This window comes from Cynocephalus volans, chromosome 6 (genome assembly GCF_027409185.1).
Source record: "Cynocephalus volans isolate mCynVol1 chromosome 6, mCynVol1.pri, whole genome shotgun sequence".
Taxonomy (NCBI): Eukaryota; Metazoa; Chordata; class Mammalia; order Dermoptera; family Cynocephalidae; genus Cynocephalus; species Cynocephalus volans.
This window is the reverse complement of record NC_084465.1, coordinates 111,006,908-111,030,291: the sequence shown is the minus strand read 5'-3', so window position 1 is coordinate 111,030,291 and position 23,384 is coordinate 111,006,908.

The following is a 23,384-nucleotide window of genomic DNA, read 5'->3' as shown; positions in this document are numbered from 1 at the left end:
GAACATTGGGTGACTCAACAACTCATGCACTGAACGATATAAAATATTTTATTGTGTTTGCATGTTATGAAACACTTGGGAGTGTAAGAATCATCCTTCATTTGATTTTCCTCTTCCTTCTTTCTTCCTTCCATCCTTCCTTCTTTTCACATGTATCTGCCATTTTATATAACACCCATATGCTGGGGATTAGAAGGAAAAGAAAGACTAGGAGAGGAGAAATAACTTAAGAAAAGGAAAATGAAAGGAAAATAGATTTCATCATTTTTGAAGGTATGAATACCAGGATTTCAGGCTTTTCTTTTACTCCCCACAAAACAAGCAAGCAGACAAAGAACCCTGCAGGGATTGACACAAGATGAGCAAAGTTTTAGAAGATTTTCCTCAGAAAAAAACCCATGCCGGTTTACAAGCAAGGAATCTGTTGTGAGGATTTTGAAGGAGATGAAAATGTATCACTACCCATCTAGACATTTGTCAAAACAACTGAATTCTATGAAGTGGAAAGGATGAACAAAAAACCAATTCTAGGGAAAGAACTTCAAAGTGGGCTCTATTGTGTCAAAATTTTTCTACAAAGACAGGGAAGCTTTTAGCTGTGTGAGATAAAGCCTGTTGCTAAATAAGAAACCAACGAACCTTGGAAAGGGGTGTTCAATTTCAACTCGAAGGGCACTTGGCTTTGTCAACTCTGGATGTGTGGTCGAACCCTCTTATTCTTGTACCTGCTCAGTATTCTTCAGTATCCTTCCTGGGTTCAGGACAGCTGTCTGATTTGAAAATTTTGGGCCCACTTCTTAGATATGGGGAGGGGTTCAGGGCACCTTTATTTAAAGTCCTACCATGACTCTTCATGGAGAGGAGAGGTAATTCTCCAAAAGAAAACAAGGGTACTGTTACAAGAAGAATGAGGAATGGATGCTGGGCAACTAAAACCAACAAATGCCTTCTGCACTTGGAGAATAAAACTGGACATGAATTTTGAACTCACACTCTGTTGATGTCAGAGCTGCCTGATGGTATGGACCTGACTTACCACACCCTGTTTATTCAAAGTGTATTTGTTCTGAGTCATGACATCCCAGTAGCGATGGGCATTCTGAATGTTCAGATCTTGGTTCCTAAATACTATTGTCCACTAAAAGTTACCAGGGATCTTCAGAAAAATGGCTGATTCCAGGGCTGGGGCAGGAAGGGTACCTGAGACATCCTTTTTCATGAGACAGTATGGAGCAATGAAAAAAAAAAGATAGAAGCATGTCACAATGGTATAGAAGCCAGTGTTAAGGTGCTTCCACCCAAAATCTGGGTCAAAATCTTTAAATTTGGTTTCCCAAATCTGGCACAACCTGAGAATCAAAATTAATAATGACAGAAATGGGTTATTACACGTGGAATCCATGAGTCCATACTGATATTAAGAAAGAAAAAAGAGAGGGAGAAGAGAAAGCACTTATCTGCTGAAGAATGCTGACTAATAAATGTAGAACCGATGGTGGACTTAGAAACTCACATTTTGGGTTCTCCAGGATAGATGTATCTGCAACTTGCTCTCAAATGTTTCAGCAAAATGTAGATACATACACATATATTTATTAAATGTGTGTGTAGAGAACACTTAGAAAAATATGACAAAATGTTAACAATTAGTCAAATCTAAATGATGACTTATGGTCTTTTGTTGTATCATTCTTACAACTTTTTCATGAATTTGAAGTTTTTAAGTGTTAAAAGTTGGGGGAAAAGTGCATCTGTGTGGCGATGCCAGTCTTAGACAGGGATCTCCAAGTTCACCCTCAATAGCAGTCTTTTTTGGCACCAATCTCTTTTTCTGTAAACAGCAGCCCTGGTGACTGTTTTCAGATTTTTATGGTCAAAATTGTTGTGTCCTTGGCCATTGGCCAGACTGTGCCTAAAGGATGCATCTCTAAGTCCAATTGGAGAGAAAAGTGGACAGTCATTGGGAAGATGAGTTTTGAAATGACTGGTAGTGAATTTATGGGCTCATGCCCTAAAGACTGTCGTTGGAACCTGTCAGGTAATCTCTCTGAATAGTGAAAGTAGTCTTAGAATTGAAAGTTAATTGATGTCAGTAAGACAGAAACCCCAGAAATTGCAGAGGAAAAAATTGACAGATTTGACCATACGCTAATAAAAATTCTGAGGCATAAGATAGGCTGAGCTATAAATAATGGAAACATATTTGAAACTCAAAGCAAAGAGCTACTTCCTTAATACACAGAGCTACCAGTTGATTTAAAACAACAACAACTTGAAACAAAAACAACTCATTAGGATATTGGGCAAAAGGAGATGAATGAGTAATTCAGAAAACAAGACATACAAATGGCCAACAAATGTCTGAAACTGTATGTAACTTTACTAGTGCTGAAAGATTTTTACTTTTCATTTGAAATGAAATATGATTATTCATTCATCAGACTGAAAAAAATTAAAACAGTTGATACTATCCAGAGAGGGGAAGGAAATAAGAAAGTTATACACTCCTGGAGGGACAGCAAGTTGTCATAACCTTTTAGGAAAGACATTTTCTATTACAATAAAAAAAATGCGCATACACTTTGACGCAGAAGTTCCATTTTGGGGAATCCATACTACAAGAACAAAGGCATGAGTAGCTGAGGATAAGTGTCAGTAGCTAAGAGTATGTTGTGTACAGGGTGTTCCTGACAGCACCAGAAAGCAAAAAACAACAAAACCAACCTGAAGACAACCTGCATGTCTGTTGACAGGGGAATGGTTGACTAAATTACGGTACTTCCGATTCTATGGAATATTCATTCATTTATTCATTCACTCAGTCACCATACATTTTTTTGAGCATCTTCTATGTGTCACCCATTGTTATAGATACTAAGGATAGAGCAGTAAATAATACAGATTAGTTCCTTCATCATAAAGTTTAAATTTTTTTTTTTTGTGTGTGTGTGTGTGTGTGTGTGTGTAGCAAGAGAGAGATGATAAACAAGAATAAAAATAAGGCAAATAATTTCCAATGATGATACATGCTACAAAGAAAATAAAAGGAAAATAATGGATAATGAATTAGAGAAGACCGGATGGGGACTGCATTGGATAAGGTGGTCAGGGGAGGCCTCTCTGAGGAAGTGACCTTTGAGCAGAGACCGAAATGATGAGAAAGAGCCAAGTATGAGAAGGTCTTGGTGAAAAGTGTTCCAGGAAGAGAGGCTAGCAAGTGCAAAGGTCCTGGGGTAGGAGGGAGGTGTTGAGGAGTAGAAAGGCCAGTGTGGTTATAGTGCTGTGGAAGAGGAGGAGTGTGATATGACCTGAGAGCACAGAGGGAGGTGGGGGCAGATCATGCAGGGCTTTGAGGCCATGTAAGGAGTTTAGTTTTGTTCTCAGTGTATATAGTAGGGTTAAAATTTTAATGCACCGTACTCAGAGTATGTATCTGTAGCTGAATAACTATATTTACCTATCTACATCTACACCTACATCTATACCCGCCTCACTGTCAACACTGCTCAATTCAGCTATTGGAAAACTCTTAAGTATTTTTGGGACAACTTGGGAATGGGAATTTACTTTTTCAATTGTAAATTTTATGAACTCTAAATATATATCAAGTATTTCCAGTGAAAATTTAGCATCTGAATTGACATGTGTTGCAAGTGTAAATACTGGATTTTAAAAAATGTAAATATTTCAATAATAATTTAAAAATATGAGTATGTTGAAATAATATTTTTGGATATATTGACTTAAATATTAAGATTAATTTTGTATGTGCCTTTTTTGCCTTTTAAAAGTACAGCTTTATTGAGATATAATTTCCAGACTATTTAAAATGTACAATTTGTTTATTTTTAATGTATTCCAAGAGTTGTATGACCATCAGCACAATTTTAGAACATTTTTATCACACAAGAAAGAAGCCCATACCCATTAACAGTCAGTCCTCATTCTCCCCCAAACCTCTCAGCCTTGAGCAAATGCTAATCCACTTTCTGTCCTTATGGATTTGCCTATTCTGAACATTTTGCATAAACGGAATCATATAATACGTGATATTTTGTATCGTGATATTTTGTATCTTTCACTTAGTGTAATGTTGCCAAGGCTCATCCTTGTTGCAGCATGTATAGGTATGTCGTCCTTTTTATTGCTGATTAATGTCCTCTTATATATTACATTTTGTTGATTGACATTTGGTTTATTTTCCCTTTTTGGCTCTTATGAATAACGTTGATATAAACATTTATGTACAAGTTCTTGCATGGACATATGTTTTGATCTCTCTTGGGCATACAGTTGTCCCTCCTTATCCTTGGAGGATAAGTTCCAAGACCCCCAGGAGATGTTTGAAACCAGAGATAGTACTGAACCCTATCAGTACTATCCTTTTTCCTACGCCTACATACCTATGATAAAGTTTAATTTATAAATTAAGCACAGTAAGAGATTAACAATAATAATATAATAGGACAATTATAACAATACATACCATAATAAGAGTTATGTGAATGTGATTTCTCTCTCTCTCTCTCTCAAAATATCTTATTTACTGTGCTCACCTGTTTTTCGATTGCAGTTGACTTCATGTAACGGAAACCACGGAAAGTGAAACCGTGGATAAGGGGGGACTACTGTATACTCATATGTAGAAGCCGAGTTGCTGGGTCCTGTAGTTTTTGCTGTTTAAAATGTGGCTTCTAGAAAATTTGAAATTACATATGTGTTTCACTTTATAATTCTATTGCAAAGTACTGATATAAAAAAACCTAATTTCCTCAGAAGTCCCTGTCCCTATGAATAACAAGGAAAATACTTAAACTTGCCAACTAAAGGTATCTCAGTCTCTTCCAGTCTCAAGGAGTCCTTCCCCCCCCCCTACATAAAACTTTTTTTTTTCAGGTAAATATTTAGCTGGCTTAAAACTTCAACTCCTTTTTGGGACTAATTTTCCCTTTCTCCACCTGTTTCCAAAGATGGTGCCTGGGTTCAAGGGAGAGCTTGGGGAGAGGTCCGTGGTTCCCACTTTCCCCTTGGGATCTTTACTGCACCTGAGAAGTGTGGCACTCTTTTGTCTTGTCCCTGGGGACCTGGCAGGCTTGCCTGCTGAGGAGCGGTGGAGGGAGCCTCCAGAAGGTGAGTTCTTGGGCTTCTGTTCAACTAAGCACGTCACGCCACCATTTCTCCTTAGCTCCAGGGCTTCCATGTCTGTGTAGGATCTCCCCAGGTGAGCCTCTGCCTAAACACCTCCCTCAGACCTTTCCAAACTCACACGACTCCTGCATCATCCCAAATGTGGAGAATTTTTCCAGGGGATCAGAATTTTCTTGAAATATACACCTGAGAGCTGAGAAACAAGTCTTGCCCTGGTCATTCCCCAACATTATCTAGTTATTTCTACCTCACCTTGCCTCCCACCCTGAGGGAAGAGCCAGAAAATGTCACCAGATTTGGCAAGACTATTGATAACCTTGATTTAAAAAGTAATAAATTCTGTCCTGGTGGTTACCCAGGTGTGTACATCTGTACATATATCATAATTGACCGTAAGGGGATCGCAACCCTTGGCTTGGTGTCATCTGCACTGCGCTCAGCCAGTGAGCGCACCGGCCATTCCTGTATAGGATCCGAACCCGTGGCCTGAGCTCCCAAGCACTGCACTCTCCCGAGTGCGCCACGGGGCCGGCCCATAATTGTACACTTAAAATGGGTCCATTTTATTCTATATAATTTGTACCACAGTAAAGTTGATTTTTAGAGAAGAATAAGTTAGATTTATATTCATTGTCCCAGGATGATATTTATGGTAAAGCATTAAGATATATTATTGCATGAAAGAATTGTAGAACAATGAATAAAGATAACATTTTGTAGTTAAAACAGGAAAAAAGAGGAAAAAACCCTATATATATTTTCTATATCTCTAATATAAACACAGAGTGATCCTAGAAAACAACACGGGCTTCTTACTCAGAAAGAGATTGGCATGAGAATGCTGGTGGGGAAAAAGAATTAATTTTTCTTCGTATCTGTCTGTATTATTTGACTAGCTCTAATGAACATTAGTACGAAGGTCATTTTTTGATTAAAAACACACTAAAGGGATGATAATAATAATAGCAATAATAATAGAAGACAGTTAACCTAGACAATAGTTTTCTGGTTCTAGGGGCAGACACCTCAGGGTTTTTAATTAAAAAAAATATATCTAGATTTTTATTCTGACTTGAAATCTTTGTGTTTAGATTAGTTGTTCCTGGTGTATTGTATCTTGTAATTGTAATTGTAACCTTGTATCTTGTAATTGTAAAAACAGTGCTTATCTCTTTACAATAGCTAAGAGTTGGAGCCAACTTAAATGTCCATCCACGGAGGACTGGGTAAGGAAAATGTGGTATATATACTCAACGGAATAGTACTCTGCCATAAAAAAGAATGAAATTCTGCCATTTGTGGCAACATGGATGAACTTAGAGAAAATTATGTTGAGTGAAACAAGCCAAGCACAGAAAGAGAAATACCACATGTTTTCACTCATAAGTGGGAGCTAAAAAAAAAAAAAAATAAATAAAAAAGATAAGAAAGATACAATAATCACAATAATTCACTGAATTTTCAAAAGGAGAGAACAGAACTGAGGCTACTAGAGGTGGGAAAGGGGGAGAGGAAGAGGGTTAGTGAGAAATTCATAAAGGGCCACAAAAATGACTATATTGTGTAATGTTGCATGTACTAATTATCCTGATGTGAGCATCACATATTGCACACAGGTACTGGTATTCAATACCGTACCCCACAGTATGTACAATCAATTATGTTTCAAAAAAAAAAAAAAACCACGTTAAAAAAAAATAGGGCTTATCTAACTTTATTTTTATGTTTTTTAAACAAAACTCCAGGATTTATTTTCCTTTTTTCTGTTCCAAGATCCCGTTCAGGAGGCCCTATTGCATGTAGTCCTCAAGTTTCTTTAGTCTCCTCTGATCTGTGACAGTTTTAGTCTTTGCTTGTTTTTGATGAACTTGACAATTTTGAGGACTGCTCAGGTATTTTGTCGAATGTCCGTCAATTTGGGTTGTGTGAAGTTTTTTTCTCATGTTTTCGGGAGGAATCACACAGAGGTACGTGCTACCAACACGACTTATGGCTAGTGGTGTTGACCTTGACCCGGGAGTTAACACGGCCTCTGCCTGGTGTCTCCGCTGTAAAACTACTCCTTCCTCCGTCCATACTCAAGCTGTCCTCTGCATGTGTGAGAAGCCAGTTACCAAGTTTAGCTCACACTCAAAGGGAGCGAGATTGGTAGTGGGGGTATCTACAGACATTATTTGGAATTCTTCTGTAAGGAAGAGTTGTCCCTTCTCCCCCAGCACACAGTGAACCATTTTTTAATACTTTGGGTTAAAATCCAATACCGTGTTATTTGTTTTGTTGCTCAAATTGTTCCAGCTTTGGCCATGGGGAGCTTTTCCAGATTTGTTGTGTCCCTTTGACATGCTCTTGCCCCCTTCTTTTTTATTTTTATTTTTGAGTATTTCCTTATTTTTAATCACTGTAAGATGCTCCAGGCTCATCTTGTATTTTCCATGCCCCAGCCCTAGAGACAGCCATTTCTCCTAGGAGCCCTGGTTCCTGGAGGATGACATTGGGCACGAAGACTGGGATGTGAGTGATGAACTTTATTTTTATTGCTCTTTAAACTTTCCCATGCTTCCCATTAAGCTACTAACCCCATGCTGGGTGGTGGCCTTGCTTGTCTCTCTCAGCATTTTATCTCTTGTACCTAAAATACCTGTTATTTGTTGAACGAATGCAGTTTATGGGAACACGTTTTAGCTTTTTCCTTCACTCTTTTCATATTGCCACTAAATTTACTTTCATGTAATACTGCCGTATAGCTAGATCAAAAAAATGAGTTATGCATTATTTTAACTCCTTGTCATTATGAATAGACTGATATTTCATATAATGCAGACATTTGTAGCGTGTGCATTGAACATGTACTGCTCTGCATGCATTTCAACAGCAGTCATTCATAATCAATGAATATTTGCAATCTTGGGTTACTTGTATTTATTTCTGGCCCGGGATTTGAAAAGGAAAGTGTGTAATAGGAAAACAGTTTTCTCCTCTACACATACTCAACACAACACACTTCTTTGACTAAATGTGTGTGTTTTTTCCCCACACCGTCAATTCTCCAGTGAACACAAACTGGATATCCTATACAGTAGTCCCCTCTTTTCTGAAGTTTTGCTTTCTGAGGTTTCAGTTACCTGTGGTCAACTGTGGCCTGAAAATATTACATCGCTACTCCTGTGCTTTGGGGTCATTATTAAGTAAGACAAAGGGTTACTTGAACACATGCACCGTGATACTGAGACGGTCGATCTGATAACTGAGACTGCTGCTAGGTGACTGACGACAAGCTGGGCTGAATGGGCACATCTTCACGGTGATCAGAATGGCATGTAATTTAAAACCTATGAATTGTTTATTTCTGGAATTTTCATTTAGGCTACAATACCTATGTCATTCACCTCACTTCTCATCATGAAGGCATATTATCATCTCACATTATTACAACAACATGAAGAAGGGTGAGTTCAGTACAATAAAATATTTTGAGAGAGAGACCACATCCACATAACTTTTATTACAGTATATTTTTATAACAGTTCTTATTATTAGTTATTGTTGTTAATCGCTTATTGGGCCTAATTTATAAGTTAAACTTTATCATAGGTATGTATGTAGAGGAAAAAACACAGCGTATACAGGGTTCGGTATATTCTGTGGGTTCAGGCATCCATGGGGGGTCGTGGAATTATCCCCTGTGGATAAGGGGAGACGACTGTAATTCAATTCAGTTTAGCACTGTGTACCGGGAGTTAAAGTCAGATCCCACAAGCTAAGTGTTCACCCCCACAGGACTGCCCCTACTTCAGATGTCCATTGCATGTCTGGGCCTCTGGAACTTGCAACCAACTGCCTACAGACTGGGGGTTCCCACAATCCCCTCCTTGATTTAATCATTCGCTAGAATGGCTCACTAAACTCAGGAAAGCACTATACTTCACGTTTATCCATTTATTGTAAAGGATGTTATAAAGGATACAGATGAAGAGATGCACAGATCAAGGTATGGGGGAAGGGGTGTGCAGCGTCCAGGCCCCTCTGTGTCTCAGCACCTCCATGTGTTCACCGAACTGGAAACTCCCCGAATCTTGAGGTTTGGAGATTTTTATGGACGCTTCACCACATAGGCATAATTGATTATTAACTCAACCATCAACCCTTCTCCCCTCCCAGAGGTTGGGGGTGGGGATGAGAGTTCCAAGCTTCTAATCATGGCTTAGTCTTTCTGGTGACCAGCCCCCATCCAGGATCCCACCAAGAGTCACCTCATTAGAACAAAAGATGCTCCTATCATCCAAGAAATTCCAAAGGATTAGGAGCTCTGTGGCAGGAACACAGGTCAAAGACTAAATATTTAAACAAATGATTTTTCTATCACCCCAATTACTCAGGACATTACAGGGGTTTTAGGAACTCTCTACCAGGAACTGGGGCTGAAGAACAAAATGTGTATTTCTTACTATAAATCACTTTATCACAGAAAGATACATTGTTGCTCACTTCTCTAATTCTTTCACTTCCATCTATTTCCATATGTCAAAATTGGACCGGTGTCTTAAGACCTAACTCCAAATCCTTCAACACACCTTTCTTTCTTTCTGTCTAAAACCAGATCTCCCCTGTCTCTGGATGCTGAATCCCATGAGTGCTGCATTTATACTTATACTGTGGTATTTACATTCCATCAGTTGTATTTATTTACATATGTCATCATGCTTGATGACACTGTAAGTTAACCTCAGGTGGGGTCCATATTATATTCAACTTCTTGTCTACAAATAACAACAAGAAATCAATTGTTTAAAGGGAATTGGAAATTTAAAAAATTAAATTCTGACTCTGTAACAATAGCTAAATTCTAGGATAAAAGAAAGCAAATAATTCAGTTGATCAGAAGAAATGGGAAACTATACAAATTAAATTGTAGCTATAAGATTATAAGTGATTGCTACATGGAAGGTAGCTAAAGAATCTAATACTACAAAGAAATTCTCTTTTTGATTCTTAACCCATTAGGTTTTGTCCCTAACCCCCAACCAATCAACCAACCAACCAACCAACCAACCAAACGAAGAAACGAACAAAAAAAACCAGTCAATAATATCTGGTGCTGAAAAGGTTATGGTGAAAAGATTAAACATATATATATATATGTGCTGCATAATGACATTTCAGTCAAAGGTGGGCGGCGTCTAAGGTGGTGGTCCCATAAGGTTATAATGGTGCTGAAAAATTCCCATCACCTAGTGACGTTTTAGCCATTGTAATGTATAGCACAATGCATTACTCACCTAGATGCCATAGGCTATATCATCTAGGTTTATGTAAGTACACTTCATAATGTTTGCACAACGACAAAATCACCTAACAAAATGTCTCAGAGCATATTGCCATCGTTAAGCGATGCATGACTATCACAGGAGGGGCAAAGAGTCTGACCTACAATTATAAAAGATGCACATACGAGAAAATGAGAAAATTTATTACAGTGCTGTTTGTAACAATGAAAAACAAAAAATCAGAAGTGACCTGAATGTCCATCAAGAGCAAATGACTGGATACAATTTGGTACATTCTATACTATGCAATGTTATGTAGCTACTGAAAAAAAAATTAGAGCTCTAGCTATTTTTTTTCCTGGAGAGATGCCCATGGTGTGATGTAAAGGGAGAAAAGGAGGGTTCAGAGTGATGAGTTGAGCTCAACTGCAGTTTTGTGAAAACACCAGCCTCCTGGAAGTCAGTACCAATGGGAAGAAAGTTGTGGGAAGAGACCAGCTCGGAGAGGGAAGAGGTTTCACATTCTCCCACAAGGTGGCCAGGTAGCCTCTCCTTCAGGAAAGGACACACCCATCTTTGCAGGGATTAGTCTCATTGACTCCTATAGGAAGGAAACATTTGTGCCTAGCGTTTTAGGGGTTTTGGGTCCCATTTGGGGGTTTACCTGAGGGTCGCTCCTGTTGTCAAGGTGTCTTGAACTTTGGATGAAACAGAGCCAATTCATGGTGATTAATTTCTTTGTTTGTGGCATTTAAAAACTCTGAGCTTTATTTTCTGGTAGGGTGAGATTAGAAGGGCTGAGTATCAGCTTCTCCCTTTTTACTTAAAAATAAAGGTTGGTAGATTGTTTAAAATGCCACTTATATCCACTTCAGTAGATAACAAATGCATAAAAGATGCTCAAACTCAGTAGCGTCAGAGAAATGTAAATTTAAGTAACAATGAAGTATATTTCTGCTGTATTGTTGGTGAAGATGACCATTAGCTGTTTTGGCCATATTTATTAAAGTTAAAATATGCAGATTATTTAAAATTATTATGTAATATTGGATACGTACCAAATAACATAGGTAATAACATAGTGCAAGTTATAAAGAATAATGATAAAATGAACCTGCTTCAGCCTAAGAACTACATCATTGTCAATACTGTTGAAACCACCTGCAAGCTCCTCTCTAGTTCGTTTCCTCTGCCTACTCTGCCTTCTCTTAGAGGTGACCACAATCCTATTCTCTTGCTCTGTTCTTTTAAACATAGTTAAAAAGAAATATATATGCTCTTTGACCCAGCAATCCCACTCCTGGGACTCCATCCCATAGAAATAAAAGCCGTAGTACGTAGGGACATTTGTAGAGAGGATGTTTGTTGCAGCATTGTTTTTAGTAGCAGAAGAGCAGAAATGAGCGAATGCTCATTAATGATTGAATAAATTACAGGACATCCACACCACGGAATTTTCTGCAGCCATTAAAAAATGATGAATTAAAGCAATACCAGATGCCTTGGAGGAATTTCCCTGGCATATTGCAGAATGAGAAAATGGGAGCCAGGAAAATGTGTAAAGTGACAAATGCCTAGGTATTGTACAGAGTGTGTAAATACACATATTTGTGTGTGGTTATATGGGAGTGGAGACAAATTTGGAGGAATATACTCCAGGTTGTCAATGGGGATTACCAGAGATAGGAAGGAACGGTGGTGCGATGTGCAGAGAGAGAGGAGTCGTGCAAAAAGAGAAGAAAAAATTAATTACCTGGGCCTCAGTTGCTTTATCAGAGAAATGGGGATCAAAATTCCTATCTTATTTTTGCCCCAGGGTTTGTGTGAGGATTTCATGGGATGATGCAAAAGCTTTTCTGAAAATGTTCAAGGCTCTGTCCAAATGCGTGATGGTGGGATTTATTACAACATGCACGTGATACTTATAATAGCAATGCAATTTTGAGCGAATCATTTTATTGTTTTAGGCCTAATAAGGTTTTGTCTATTAGATAGGGACACTAATAACTAAGCTAATTAATAGCTGGTATCCTTCCAGATGAACTGCTGAAATCCTGTGCCTGGATTAAATGTACAGCGCTCAAATAGGATAATTCAAGGTATGACCTACTTAGCTCAGTTGCTAAATCATTTCCCTCTTTCACATTTCACTCACACTGCCTTAAAAATAGTATTGTCGGTTCTGCCAGAACGGGGAGGTGTACTCTCTCAGGGCCATAGCACGTTTGGATTCTTTTGATCATGATGAAATGCAGTCACCAGGCCACGGGGGATATGGATACTATATTAGTTTCCTGGGGCTGCTGTAGCAACTTACCACAAGCAGGGTGGCTTAAAACGACAGAAATGTATTCTCTCACAGTTCTAGAGGCCAGAAGTCTGAAATCATGGTGTTGGCAGAGCCACGCTCCTTCTGAAAGATCTAGGGAATAATCCTTTCTTGCCTCTTCCCAGCTTCTGGTGGCTGCCGGACATCCTTGGCATTCCTTGGTTGCGGCTACATTGCTCCAATCTCTAGCTCTGTTGTTAAATGGGGTGTTCTCTGTCTCTACATGGCCTTCTTATAAGGACAACAGTCATTGGATTTAGGGCCCACCCTAATCCTGTATGACCTCCTCTTACATTAACCAATTATATCTGGAAAGACCCTTCTTCCAGATAGGGTCACGTTCTGAGGTTCTGTGTGGACATGAATTTTGGGTACACTATTCAACCCAGCACAGACACACGAGGGGGTCTCCCTTTCTCTTTATCCCCCGCTTCCTGTCCTCTGCCTGGAGGTGGCGTCCTTATGAAGTCCTGGAACTGGCACTGCACACTCTGACATGAGTCACCGTGGGTCTTTGCAGCTGAGCCCCTGCGGGCACGACCAAACCACTGAGGAGGGAGACAGGTGGGTGGAATGTTCTGGAAACTTTTACTATTTTATTTAGAGCAAAATTTATGAACCTAGGGCAACATCCAATCACCATTGTTCTTGACCTTATTTGGTACTCTGATGAGCAAAGTTTTCCATAATTTTTATAGAAATGCAAAAAGCAAATAAGCATGAATTCTAACTAAGAGAGACTCTGAGGGACAAAGAATCTTTTGGCACAGCATAATTATTATTATTTTTTAAATTGAAAAAAATTTTGTTGAAATGTATAGTTTACATGTATTTGGGGGTACAGAGTTATATTTTAATACATGTATACAATGTGTGATGATCAAATCAGGGTAATTAGCATATTCATCGTTACAAAACTTAATCATTTCTTTGTGATGACATTTGAACTCATCTCTTCTAGCCATTTGATAACATGCAGTAAATTATTGTTAATTATAGATGCCTAGCTCAACTGTACACCAATAGAACTTATTTTTCCTACATAGCTATTTTGTGTCCATTAACCAACCTCTTACTATCTCTTCTCCTCCTTCCCCTTTGCTGCCTGTAGTAACCACAACTCTGCCCTCTCCTTCTGAAAGCTCAATTGATTATTATTATTATTGTTTATTTATCTATTTATTTTTAGCTCCCACTTATGACTGAGAATATGGGGTGTTTCTCTTTCACGCATGGCATAATTATTCAGCAAACTGAAATTTTCAGCCAAGGACCTCCAGACAGTGCACATCTTTGCTTACGGCAGATCAACCAGGTGTTTCACGGAAGGGCCTCCCACACCGTGATGGGCCCTGCCTAGACCCAGTGTCTGTTTCCTTCACAGCACACAGAAGGGCAGTTACCTGCAGCGATCCACAGGGATGTGTTCAAGGTTCTTGTGTAACAAAAAAAGTGAGGTTCCGCAATGAAAAGCCCAAGGAAAAAGGTTCCACAAGGAAAAGCCCAAGTCTTTAAAATTGTGCCAATCATGTCAATAATTATGACGAACCTACTACATTTTTTTTTTTATTTTAAAATTTAATTGTACATATTTGCAGGGCACAGTATGTTATTTCAGGACAGGAAATGATTCCTTTAGGGTATATAGCATATCCATCACCTAATATTTATCTTTCTTTTGTGGTGATTATGGTCAAGATCCTCTTTTCTCGCTATTTAGAAATATATAATATAATATTATTAGCTGTAATCAGCCTAGGACACCAGAATTTATTCTTTCTATGTACCTATAACTTGGTACCTTTTAATCCCCCCCCTATCTAGTTCCAGAATATCTTTATCACCCCTGAAGAAAACCCATTAATTGGTCACTCCCCCAAAACCTCCCCTCCAGCCCCTGGCACCTGCTATTCTACTTTCAGTCTCTTACGAGTTTGCCTATTCTGGACATTTTATGTAAATGGTAGTATACAATATTTGACCTTTGTGACTGGCTTCTTTCACTTAGCATAATGTTTTCAAGGTTCACCCAGGTTGCAGCATATATCAGTGCATCGTTCCTTTTATGGCTGAATGCTATTCCATTGTACAGATATACCACATTTTATTTATCCATTCATCAGCTGGACAAATCTATTTTTAAACTTCTCTTGTTCAATAGGCAATCAGAGCTTTAAAAATTTATATTTTTAGGTTTATAAAAACTTGTAAAAATAGTAGAGTCTGCTCTGTTTCTCCCATTGTTAACATCTTACATCACCATAGTACGTTTATAGACAATTTCAGAGATGGACACTGGCACCTTGCTGGTGACTAAACTCGAGACTTTATTTGGATTTCACCATTTTTTCCATTCATGTTCTCTTTCTGTTCCAGGATCCAATCCAGGGTACCACATTGTGTTTAGTTGTCATGAGTCCCCAGTCATCTCTGGTCTGTGACAGTTTTTCACTCGTTTTTATTTTTCATGACCCTGACAGTCTTGAGGAGTACTGGCCAGGTATTGAGTGGAAAGTCCCCCAATCTGGGTTTGCTGGGTGCTTTTCTTGTAATTACACTGGAGCGGTTTGTTTTTTGTGCATGTTATCCAGACTGATTCTCCACTTGGAATAATTTTGCCTATGAAGATGTGACCCTAGAGATGTTTAAAGAGAGCATTAACTTGTTTTCTTCTTCTTATGTGATTGCAAGTGCTATCCAACCTACTCCCCAGAGGCTCTGCAGGGGGTTAGGTCCCCATTTTACAGATGAGACAACAGGCTCCTTATGAGTGGCAGAGAGGAGATACCAACCCAGATATCAAAGCCATGTTCTGTACACAACTCCACCACTGATGGGCTGCTAACAAGTCGGTCTTTTCAAGGGCATGTTCAACTATACCCTCAGTTCCCCTTTGGAGGAATTTCAACATCATCTAATTAGGTAACAGGGTAACTGGGCAAGCATTACCTATAATAGACAGGGAGCTGTAAATTATTCTATTTAATTAAGAACTGCACATTTCCTATTAAAGAAAAGCTTATCATAGGTTAGTAAATTTATTGAGAACACTTAACTTTAGCTAATTAAGCTGTTTGAACTCAAGGCGAGGGCATTCATTAATAATCAAGCCCAAGCAGTTAAGGGCAATTAGTGAAACAGCTGGTCTTTATCTCACTGATAAAGGATGGTTAATAGAGATCTTTACAGCTGTTATAAACTTCCCCAAAGCAATATCCTCTTCAAAAGTTTGCATTAGTAAAGAATATGGAAGAGAAAACCTAATTTAAAAGAACTGTGCTTTGGAAGCAATCTGGGTCTCCTAGCCCTAAGATGAGAAGGAAAGTGAAATCCAACTTGGCCTATTTCCTATGCAGTCTCCTTTTACCTGACAGGGTCTGGCCTCAAAGTTAGCAGCAGAATTGTTCCTATATTCCCACTGGAATCTTGGCTGCCCCAGGAGCAATGGCAAAGATCGGCCATTTGAATATACATAGATTGTATTTCTTGAAAGAAAAGCGGAGGAGTGTGCTTGGACGTGCTTTTTTTCTGATCTGCAAATGTCTGTGTACAAAGTCTCAGAGTTCTCATCTCTCACACTCAGTAATCCACTGATGTGAACCTTTATTTAGAAATTTTAACATATGCCTGCTTAATACGATTATCTTTCATTTCAGGAATAAAGTTGCATGATGTTTGCTGTGATTTGAGGGGAATTAGCAACGCCCTCACTACCTACAAACAGCTTTTTCTCTGGCCAGCTCGTAGAGACTTCAGTTGGGGTAATACCTTCATTACTCACTCTGTCATTGAACATTTATTAACTGTCTATTGTACACTGGGCACTGTGCTACCATGTGACATCACACAAGATGGTCCAGGTCCCTGCTCTTTTAGAGCTTGCAATCTAATGGGAGAGGGGTGGACAATGAACAAGTTAATAAACAAGGTGACTGTGGGCTGTGATCAGTGCTTTGAGGAGGTAACCTCAGTGATGAGACGGAGCAGTTTCCCAAATTTCAGCTTCTCTTGGTTGTAGCCTTCCCACCTACCCATCTGTGGTAGAATCTGCTTCATATCTCTTTTTTGGTCTCCTCACATTAAACTTAAATACATTTATTTGAAAACCAGGCTTAATATCCCTACAATAAGTAGAAAGCCAGTGCTGTGGATTGATTGAATTGTGTCCCCAAAGTTCATATACTAGAAGCTTAATTCCCACTGTAACTGTTAAGAGGGTGGGAAATCCTATCATGGCAACTGCAAGGTGGGGCCTTGAAGAGGTGTTAGATTGTAGGACCATGCCGTAGTGAATGGATTAATAATGGTGGTCAGGGGCGTGGTTCTAAGGGTTTTAAAAGAAGAGCATATGGGAATCAACTTCTCTCTCTCTCTCTCTCTCTCCTGCTTTGCCATTTTCTGCTATGTGAGACCCCTGCATTGCTGTAAAGCCACCAACAAAGAAGACCTTCACCAGATGTGTTCCCTGGACTTTGGACTTCCAGACTCTGAACTGCAAGCAATAAATTTGGTTTTCTTTATAGATTACCCAGTTTCAGGTATTTATGTTATAAGCAACAGAAATAGACTAATTCAGCTGTTATCACTTATCAGGAGTTGAAGGTAATCAGAAAAATAAATACATGACTACTAAAATGAAAGCTGTCTTGTACCACCTAAAACAGGAAGCGCAGGAAGTACCAGTGGGGTGCAATGCCATATACTGGAAACATTGACATGGGTTGGGGGGTAACTGAGTATGCCACCTGCTATGGTTTGAATGTGTCTCCCAAACTGCATGTGTCCCTAATGCAACAGTATTGGGAGGTGGGACCTTTAAGAGAATCCGCCTTCATGAATGGACTAATGTCGTTACCATGGGAGTGGGTTAGTTATCAAGGGAGTGGGTTCCTGATAAAAAGGATGAATTCAGCCCCCTCCCCTCTTGCTCTCTCGTGCTCTTTTGCCCTTCTGTCTCCCGCCATGGGACGACGCAGCAATAAGGCCCTTCAACCTTGTACTTCTCAGCAGCCAGAACTGTAAGAAATAAATCTGTTTTTTATAAATTACCCGGGGTGTGGTATTCTGTTACAGTTGCATAAAATAAACTAAGATGCCATTCTTGTCAGAGAAGGTTTTTCAAAGAGCTTCTGATTTCATGATCACATCTTGATTTTTATCCAGATGCCAATGTTTTGAGGAAGAGGCTGATTCCGTTGCCTGAGATCACACAGTGATGTGTTTTCATGCTTTGCCTATCCTCATACGCTAATTTTCCCGAAATTCCTGCTTGATTTTGGGGATTGAGTGTGAAGTGCCCCCAGGCAAAATAAGAGACTGGAGGCAATTTGGAGCCACAGAAATGCTCTGATTCCATCAGGGGACACCAGCTCCAAGAGCACGAAAGCCAGGGCCTCAGGTGAGGGGTGGATACAGGATGTGACAGTGCTGGCCTCTCCCAGCCTGAGATTTTTGCAGCCACTTTGGGGCTGGCTTGGAGTCTCAGTGGAAGCAGAGCGTGAACTCTGGCATAGATGGGTTCAGTTGCAGTCCCGGCATCATCTCTCTCCAGCTGTGTGGCCTTAGGCAAGGAATGCCACCTTTTTGAGCCTTAGTTTTCTCATCTACAGAAAGAGGATGGTAGTACTTTTATTGCAGGGTTCTTGTCGGTGTTGAAGGAGTAAATGTACAAGAAGCATTGAGCAAAGCCTGCTGAGCCCTTGATGATGTTTCACTATTAGAATGATTTCTTTAGGTTTGTGGGAAATGGAGGGCAGTGGGCTGGGGACAGTCAGACCTGGAGATCTCAATGATCTACTTAAGGGAGGAAGGGGTGCCCTGGGGAGTCTCTAACTCAGGGTCATTTGGGGGCAGATAATTCTGTGTTGTGGGGGGCTGTCCTGTGCATTGCAGGATGTTTAGCAGCATCCCTGGTCTCTGCACATTAGAAGCCGGTAGTGCCCACCTCCCCTTACAACTGTGACGATAAGAATATCTCTGGACATTGCCAGAGCTCTGCTGGGGACAGGGTTGGCAAAATCACCCCCCAATAAGACAGCTGGACTAAATGTTTGTTCTTGCAACTCTTGGTTTCTTTTAATGCCTTGGTAGCTGCTGTTGGACCAGGAATAGTCACTGGGGATGATATGAGGAAATGTAAAAAAAAAAGATGTCCCAGGATGTGTTCATGGGCTTTGGTGCTCCTCCTAACTCAGAGGAGTACACATCTTTGTCAAACACCTTGGTGGGCTGGATTGAGTTGTCTTTGTGCCTAGACAAAAGTGCCCATTGAGAAATCAGCAAAGGTTAAAATGCAGCCCAGTGATTTTAAATTGGTTATAATAAAAATAATCATTCCAAAAGCCTGAAAGCCTGAGTTTTGTTCATGCTATTTAGAGATCATGGGGTGCCACTTCCAAGTAGGTCATTGGGTTTTGGGTATAAGAGTCTCCAGACTGCCTGGGTCAGACACCACAGGCTGCATGACCAGCTATTGGCTCTGTGACAACTAATGTAGAAAATGACCCCACCCCCAGAAATCTTAACAAATTAGATTCTGTTCTGTTGATGGTTATTTTAAATGTCCGGAGCAGGGGTATTTCACCCAGAGTTTGTAGACCTCTAAAAAATGTTTGCAAAATGGTGTGTCTTTGCACATGTGCATTTTCCTGCGATGGCAGGAGGCATCAGCTGTCTCAAAAGTGCCCATGCCTGTGGCTTGGGGGGCCACTTCCATCCAGTGGAATGGAAGCTTGACTTTGTGTTAGCCATACTTGCTTGAGTCACCTGGGATGCTTGCTAAACACAGATTCCCAGGCCCCAACCCCAGTGCAGTTGGTTTAAAGCAGGACCCAGGAATGTGTATTTTTAATAAAAACCCCAGGTGTTTTTTATGATCAGACATGTTTGGGAAACATTGGTCTAGAGTAGACTTTGCTACTCAGGTGTGGTCTGCAGCAATGTCCCACCAGCATTGCTGCGAAGCCTATTAGAAATGCAGAATCTCAGGCCTCACCCCAGACCTACTGAACCAGAATCTGCATTTTAACAAGATTTCTGGGTGATTCATCTCCACATTAAAGTGTGAGCAGCAGTGGCCTGGATTCTTGTTTGTCTCTCCCAACATTTTCTTATAAAAAACTTTAAACACTCAGATGACTGAAGAACTAGTACAATGATGCTGTGTACCCTGCACTTAGATTCACCGATTAACATTTTGCCATATTTATTGTGTGTGTGTATATATATAACTACTTGAAAGTAGATTACGTGACACTTCACCCCTAAATAATAGCATGCGTCTTCTAAGAACAAGAACTTTTATGACATATTCTTACTACCATTTTCACACCTAAGAAAATGAACACTAATTATCTAATATTCTCTAATATATAGTCCATATTCAGATTTTCCCAGTTGGCCCTAAAATATTTTTATAGCTTTCTTTTTAAACCAGGATACAATAAAGGCTTACACATTGCATTTGGTCATTATGTTTCTTTAGTCTCTTAATCTAGAACAAGGGTTGGCAAACTTTTTCTGGAAAGGGCCAAGTACCAAATACTTTTGGCTTTGTAGGTCTTATGGTGTCTGTTACAACCACTCATTGCTGCTGTTTTAGTGCAAAAGCCATGGACAGTATGTAAACAAACGGGTGTGGCTGTGTTTTAATAAAACATTATTTACAAAAACAGGTAGTGGGCCAGATTTGGTCCTCAAGTTAACAATTCATGCCCCCCAACCCCTGCCTTTGTGATACTGGTTTAAGATTTTTCCTCTAAAGTTTAAGTATAAGGCATTAACTTTTTGAAAAATCTCAGACAGCTGCCTTGTAGAATGTCCCATATCTGGACTTAAACAAACTCAAATATGATTTATCCTCTTGGCGGTGGTAAACTCTTTCCTCTGCCCCCTATACTTTCTGTAAACTGGAAGTAGAGGTTTGGTTTGATTGAGGTGAAACAGTTTGGGCAAGAATTTTTCAAGGTTATGCCATTTTGTTCACATCTCGTCATGCTAGGAAGCATGTAAATGTCCTTGTTCCCCACATGGTGATGCTAAGTCGGAGCCCTTAGTTAAGGAGGCAACACCAGATCTCTCCATTGTGAAGGTACATGTTCCCCTCTGGAATTAGTACAGAATATGTAGGCTTCTTCCTCTATCTGGAATGTTCCTTCCTGTGATCTTCCTTTGCCTGGGTCTTTCTCATCATTCTGGTCTCTGATCAAGTATCACTTTCTCTAATTGGACATCACATGCCTGCTTAAGGTGGCTTGAAAGGCCCTGTGTGCTCTGGCCCTGGGTACCTCCCGGACTTAGCTTGAACACTCTCCTCTCCCCTGTTGCAGCTCAGCCACGCTGACCGTCATTCAGTGCCTGGAGTGTACCACGTTCTCTCTGTCAAAGTCTTGCCTGGAACACACTGCTCTCCACCTCGCCCAGTTAACCCTTTCTCATCATGCCGGTGTTGAGTAGGGCTCACTTTCTGAAGAGTGTCCTTCTGGACTGCCTTCCCCATCCCAGTCTGGGTGAAATCTCACTGTTAAATGTTCTCAAAGCACCCTGTAAGGCTCCCTTTGTAGGGGTCATCACACTTGAAAATTTCCATTTCATTTATATGATTATTGTATTAATTTCTGGCTTCCCCTAGAAACTAAGCATAAGGGCATGGACACTTCCTAATTTCATTCATCATTGTAAAGCTGAAACACCTAGCACAGTGCCTGGCACATAGTGGTGTCCAATAAATATTTGTTGAGTGAATGAGTTAATGGTCACTCGTTGAATGACTCTAGCGGGACCCTATGTTAATGATATCCTCAAGGATCCTGGCCCTATTTAGTACTAGGGAAAGTCTGGACCAGCAAACTTTTTCTGGAAAGGGCTAGATAATAAATATTTTCAGCTTGGTGGGCCATACAGTCTATGTTGCAACTACTCAAGTCTGCTGTTGTGGTGAAAGCAGCCAGGGATAATATATAAGTGAATGGACACAGCTGTGTTCTAATAAAACTTTATTTATAATAACAGGTGGTAGGCCAGATTTGGCCTGCGGGATGTAATTTGCCAACCCTGATCTAGGGGTGTGGTTCCTGGTTTCATCTTAATTTTGCTTTACATTCATTTAATTTCTGCTCTGTAGCAGGCATCTTTCTGGATTTGGGGGATATAGCAGTGGATGAGACTGATGGTATCTTTGCCCTCATGAAGCTTATGTCATATTTGACTAGAACAGACAACAAAGAAGCAAACTAATGATATTATTTCACAAATGATGATGTGTTTCATGAAGAATAAAGCAGGGGACTGGAATGGGGAATGACTAGGTTGGAGGTTGGGGCTGCTCTTTTAAATAGGCTGGACAGGCCAAATTAGGGACAATTTGAGCATTAACAAAAAGGTTGTAACTGAGTGTAGCACACTGGATAAGTAAAAATCGGTGATTCCATAGTTTGCTAAAGAGGTCAAGGGAAGTGAAAAAGGAAAGCTCATTGTTAAGGAGGAATGTTAAGAACAATGATAGAATTGAAAATTGTAAATTCCCAACCCTAGTGTGATAATCGATTTTTATGTGAATCATCTTCCCCAAGAAAGTAGCAACTGAACAGAGAGCACAATGGTGAGATGAAACCTCCAGGAGGAGAGTGTGGGGAAGGGTGTTGCAGGCAGGGGGAACAGCCAGTGCAAAGTCCCTGTGGCTTGCTTGAAAAACAGCAAGAAGATCTCTGCAACTGGAGAGAGGAGGAGAGTGGTAGGAGATGAGGTCAGAGAAGTGATGGACCCAGATCATGTTGGCCTTTGTAGGTCCTGATGAGGAGCTAGGACTTTTATCCCAAGTGTGGTGAGAAACGATTACAGTCTTTGGAATGGAGGAGAGATGTGACATGGTTTGTATTTTAATATGATCATGCTGGCTGCTGTGTGGGGAGTAGGCTGGGGAGGGGGTGGCAAGAGTGTAAGCAGGAAGACCAGCAAAGGGGCTTCTGGGTCATCTGATGTAAGAGAAGATGGGGTATTAATGGAAGGGGTGAGAAGTGGTTGGATTGGACACACATTTTGGAAGGTGGAGCTCACAGGGTTTGAACTGTATATGGATGGGAGGAAAAGGGTGGGGTCAAGGGTAACTCCAAGGTCTTTGGCCTGAGGAATATGTGCATGGGGCCATTGATAGTGGGAAGACTCTCAAGGCTTGGGTTTATGGTGGAAACATCAACAACTCTACCGTGGGTGTGCTCAGTTTGAGGTGCCTGTTGGATATCTCAGTGATTTGGAGTAGGTACTTGGAGTACGTACAAGCCTGGAGATAGTTGAGGGTTGTTGATCTACAGATAAATAAATCACAAGACGGGATGAAATCCCTTAGATAGAGAAGAAGACCTAAGACTGGGGAAAAGGGAAGGAAATGGTAAAGGAGACAGACAAGGGGTAGATGCTTAGGTAGGAAAACCAGGAAAAATGGTACCCTGGAAGCCAGTTGAGAAAGAATTTCAAGAGCTTAGTTCTCTTATTTTCCCTTTTCATAGTTTTTCACCTATTTAAAACTCATTTTGGCATGCAGTAGTGGTTGAATAATAGCTTCAGCAATAGTAGTACTGAACGCAGCCAGCATTTATTAAACACCCATTGTGTGCCTCTCAGAATGCGAAGCACCTTACCGGCTGTAT